Source organism: Mytilus californianus, unplaced genomic scaffold (assembly GCF_021869535.1).
Source record: "Mytilus californianus isolate M0D057914Y unplaced genomic scaffold, xbMytCali1.0.p SCAF_1, whole genome shotgun sequence".
Classification (NCBI taxonomy): Eukaryota; Metazoa; Mollusca; class Bivalvia; order Mytilida; family Mytilidae; genus Mytilus; species Mytilus californianus.
In genome coordinates this window covers 34,690,703-34,696,338 of record NW_026262581.1, presented here as the reverse complement: position 1 = coordinate 34,696,338, position 5,636 = coordinate 34,690,703, and positions in this window count along the sequence as shown.

The window sequence follows — 5,636 nt, the reverse complement described above, 5'->3', positions numbered from 1 at the left end:
GTTTTGAAATGTCATTAAATGATCAGCTTCCAATGCATTGTATTGCTACACACTTTTTTATACGACCGCAAAAATTGAAAATTTTTTGGTCGTATATTGGTATGACGTTGGCGTCGTCGTCGTCGTCGTCGTCGTCTGGCGTCGTCCGGCGTCGTCCGAAGACACATTGGTTTTCGCACTCTAACTTTAGTTTAAGTGAATGGATCTCCATGAAATTTTACCATAAGGTTCAATACCACGAAAGGAAGGTGGGGATTGATTTTGGGGGTTATGGTACCAACAGTTAAGGAATTAGGGGCCAAAAAGGGGCCAAAAATAAGCATTTTTGTAACTTCCAGACAATAACTTGTGTGTAAGTGTATGGATCTCTCTGACATTGTACCACAAGGTTCCATATCACAAAGGGAAGGCTGTAATTGATTTTGGGGGTAATTGCCTCAAAATTTTAGGAATTAGGGGCCAAAAAAGGGGCAAAAAACAAGCATTTTTCTAGTTTCATGACAATAACTTGTGTGTAAGTGTTTGGATATTTCTGAAATTGTACTACAAGGTTCCATATCACAAAGGGAAAGCTGGAATTGAGTTTGGGGGTAATTGCCCGAAACGTTTAGGAATTGGGGGCCAAAAAGGGGCCAAAAATAAGCATTTTTCTAGTTTCCAGACAATAACTTGTGTTCAAGTGTATGGATCTCTCTGAAATTGTACTGCAAGGTACCATACCACAAAGGGAAGGCTGGGATTGAGTTTGGGGGTGATGAATCATAAGTGGGTTCAAAAAGTTTGGGGGGGGGGGGATTTTTTTTTTTCTTTTAAAATTTTCCATTTTAAGTTGGTTATTTCTGATTAATATTTAAAAGCAAATAATAATGATATGGTAGGAGATACACACCAAACAGGATGTGTAAATTATTATATAATAAGTATTGTGCAATAGCAAGAAATTTTCAATTGCACAGTATTGCACAATTGCAAGAAATCTTCAATTGCACAGTATTGCGCAATAGCAAGAAATCTTCAATTGCACAGTATTGCGCAATAGCAAGAAATCTTCAATTGCACAGTATTGCGCAATAGCAAGAAATATCCAATAGCACAATATTGCGCAATAGCAAGAAATTGTCAATTGTACAGTATTGCACAATAGCAAGAAATATTCAATTGCACAGTATTGTGCAAAAGAAGATACTTCGTATAAATTGCTTATTTCTTGATCAATTTCAATGGGGTTTTATTCTTGAATTCTTGGGGTTCTTTAATATGCTGAATCTAACCGTGTATTAAGTTTTTTGATTTTGGGCCCCGTTTTTTAATTGGTCCACATTGAGGTCCAAAGGGTCCAAAATTTAACTTTGTTTGATTTCATCAAAAATTGAATTATTGGGATTCTTTGATATGCCGAATCTAACCGTGTATTTAGATTCTTAATTTTTGGTTCCGTTTTCAAATTGGTCTACATTAAGGTCAAAAGGGTCCAAAATTAAACTTAGTTTGATTTTAACAAAAATTGAATTTTTAGGGTACTTTGATATGCTGAATCTAAACATGTATTTAGATTTTTGATTATGGGCCTAGTTTTCAAGTTGGTCCAAATCGGGGTCCAAAATTAAACTTTGTTTGATTTCAACAAAAATTGAATATATGGGGTTCTTTGATATGCTGAATCTAACCATGTATTTAGATTTTTGATTTTTGGGCCCCGTTATCAACTTTGTCCACATTGAGGTCAAAAGGGTCCAAAATTAAACTTTGTTTGATTTCATCAAAAATTGAATTCTTGGGGTTCTTTGATATGCTGAATCTAACCATGTATTTAGATTTTTTATTTGTGGACCCGCTATCAAATTGGTTCATATTGAGGTCAAAAGGGTCCAAAATTAAACTTTGTTTGATTTCATCAAAAATTGAATTATTGGGGTTCTTTGATATGCCAAATCTAACCGTGTATTGAGATTTTTAATTTTGGGTCCCGTTTTTAAATTGGTCGACATTAAGGTCCAAAGGGTCCAAAATTAAACTTAGTTTGATTTTAACAAAAATTGAATTCTTGGGGTTCTTTGATATGCTGAATCTAAACATGTGTTTAGATTTTTGATTATGGGCCCAGTTTTCAAGTTGGTCCAAGTTGGGGTCCAAAATTAAACTTTGTTTGATTTCAACAAAAATTGAATATATGGGGTTCTTTGATATGCTGAATCTAAACATGTATTTAGATTTTAGATTTTTGGCCCAGTTTTCAAGTTGGTCCAAATTGGGGTCCAAAATTAAACTTTGTTTGATTTCAACAAAAACTGAATATATGGGGTTCTTTGATATGCTGAATCTTACCATGTATTTAGATTTTTTATTTGTAGGCCCGCTATCAAATTGGTTCATATTGAGGTCAAAAGGGTCCAAAATTAAACTTTGTTTGATTTCATCAAAAATTTAATTATTGGGGTTCTTTGATATGCCAAATCTAACCTTGTATTTAGATTTTTAATTTTGGGTCCCGTTTTTTAAATTGGTCTACATTAAGGTCCAAAGGGTCCAAAATTAAACTTAGTTTGATTTTAACAAAAATTGAATTTTTGGGGTTCTTTGATATGCTGAATCTAAACATGTGTTTAGATTTTTGATTATGGGACCAGTTTTCAAGTTGGTCCAAGTTGGGGTCCAAAATTAAACTTTGTTTGATTTCAACAAAAATTGAATATATGGGGTTCTTTGATATGCTGAATCTAAACATGTATTTAGATTTTAGATTTTTGGCCCAGTTTTCAAGTTGGTCCAAATTGGGGTCCAAAATTAAACTTTGTTTGATTTCAACAAAAATTGAATATATGGGGTTCTTTGATATGCTGAATCTTACCATGTATTTAGATTTTTTATTTTGTGGGCCTGCTATCAAATTGGTTCATATTGAGGTCAAAAGGGTCCAAAATTAAACTTTGTTTGATTTCATCAAAAATTGAATTATTGGGGTTTTTTGATATGCCAAATCTAACTGGTTTTTAGATTTTTAATTTTGGGTCCCGTTTTTTAAATTGGTCTACATTAAGGTCCAAAGGGTCCAAAATTAAACTTAGTTTGATTTTAACAAAAATTGAATTCTTGGGGTACTTTGATATGCTGAATCTAATCATGTGTTTAGATTTTTGATTATGGGACCAGTTTTCAAGTTTGTCCAAGTTGGGGTCCAAAATTAAACTTTGTTTGATTTCAACAAAAATTGAATATATGGGGTTCTTTGATATGCTGAATCTAACCATGTATTTTGATTTTGGACATTGGACCATAATAGGTAAATTAAAAAAATTGAAGTTCTTAGACCACATTCTTTCTGTGTCAGAAACCTATGCTGTGTCAAATATTTAATCACAATCCAAATTCAGAGCTGTATCAAGCTTGAATGTTGTGTCCATACTTGCCCCAACTGTTCAGGGTTCGACCTCTGCGGTCGTATCAAGCTGCGCCCAGCGAAGCATTTTATTATCACTTTTTATCAGGTCACCAAGTCTAAATATCTAAATTACTATTGCTTGACATGCTCTACTGCACTCATTTTATTTCTTTTGCTTGATAAAAGTCACCATGACTTAGTTGGGGGTAGTTTATGAAAATGAAAGGATGTTTTATGGTCAGAGGTCGTTTATAAATAAGAAGATATGGTATGATTGCCAAAGAAACAACTCTCTACTAGAGACTTATTGACATAGAAATTAACAACTATAGGTCACTGTATGGCCTTCAACAATGAGCAAAACTCATATTGCATAGTAAGCTTTAAAAGGCCTCGAAATAACGAATGTAAAACAATTGAAATGAGATAACTAAATGCCTGATTTATGTACAAAAAACAATAATCAAAAAAACGAATATGATATTCAGCAACAAACAACAACCACTGAATAACAAACAGCCTCCTGCTTGGGACATGCACATACAGAATGTTGCAGGGTTAAACATGTTTACTAGTGCCAAAACCTGCCCCTAACCTGGGACAGTGGTGTTACAGTACAACATTAGAACAGATAATTAAAATCAGCTGAAAAGGGCTTAACTGAACTCAGAGTACTTGCAGTTTCGGGAAGCTAGTTCAAAGTTCTTAAAAACTAATAAAAAAATTGATGTATCTATAAATAGAAAGTTTGTTTATTCGATGTACATGATGTAGCAAAATTACTTTAAGGATCAATCTGATAAAAACACATAGAATATTATCCTATTTCTAGGCTCCACTTACAAGGATCAGACACTGCTGCGTTCTACTTTCTGTTTTAAAGACTATCCGCAGTCCTCTCGTTTTGTTGAAAAGATGCACACCTTATAAATTTTGAATGAATTTTCATTGGCTAATGAATTAATACCAGCCTAGAAAGGAGAACAGAGTGTTGTCAGATCTTTTTAAGATAAGCATGGACACAAGCATTATATCTGTATTTTAATCAGTTTGGTGTTGACACATTTTGTTTTAAGTCGATCATTTGCTGTTAAACAATAAGTCATGTTTTAGAGCAATCAATAGCAGTTCCATCAGTTCTTGAAAAGTCGATTTAGATTCCTGCAATGCACATTGAATCATCCACTTTTAAACATAAATATATTGCAGACATTCATTTGAAAAATGTAACTTTGTTGTTGACACAAAAACCTATATATTATATATGTTATATGTTCATCCGTTTCCTTGCAACAACAACATTAATCAATCAGCAATCAGTCAATTAATCAACGTTTATTAAGTAACACAGGACAGAATCTAAAAAATATCCAATATGACCACAGTTTTACAAAATATGAAAACAGCAATTATAAGATCATGTGCTGCTCCTTTCCAATCAATCTAATGATAACAATAAGAGATTTTGCATTGACAACATGGCATGTTTCAGAAAGAAAGAAAAAAACATGCTACTTTTTTCCCTGCGTCTCCAATGATGGAAGCGGGTCTAGTAATTGCTAGTAGACCCCTTATGTCATTTTCTGTCTGTCCGAAAGACATAAAGTAGCTTCTATGAAATGGAATGTTTTTTTATTTGCATTTATTTATTTGCAATTTATCTGCAATTGGTAATTATGTGCTGTAGCCTGTAAGCAATTTATTTCTGTCAGCGACTTCCTGTTTCCCAATAGTTTGGAAATCAGATTCATCAGTTCTGCTTCAGTACACATGTTCCATCAATTAGTTGCATGCATCAACAAAGGCCTGACCCGACATTGGTCTTCTTTGATCACGGAACGTTTAAATACTTCTCATGCACAGATATCATTAGTCAATTTTGAAATATCTACCACTGGACAATCAATAAAGTAAAGCAAACGACAATCAATCAACTAAAGTCATAATCATCATAGTCTGTCAGGACTATAATATGTATTTTTCTGTTTCTATTATTTCTGTTCACCATGTGTTCAACACAAATATCTGAAATAAACTTCATCACGTACGTTAGACAACAAAAGTTTTTAAAAATGAAAATTTCGTAGTAATTTGTAAGGTCTTGTAGATGTATTTTATCTTTTTAAAACATTATCAAAGATACCAAGATTAATCAGTGATGTTCGAATAAAAAAAGTTAAAAGGCCAATATGCATTTAAAAAATCAAAGAGCAAAAATTAAATTGTCAAAATATAAGTAGGATGTATTAATTGGTGA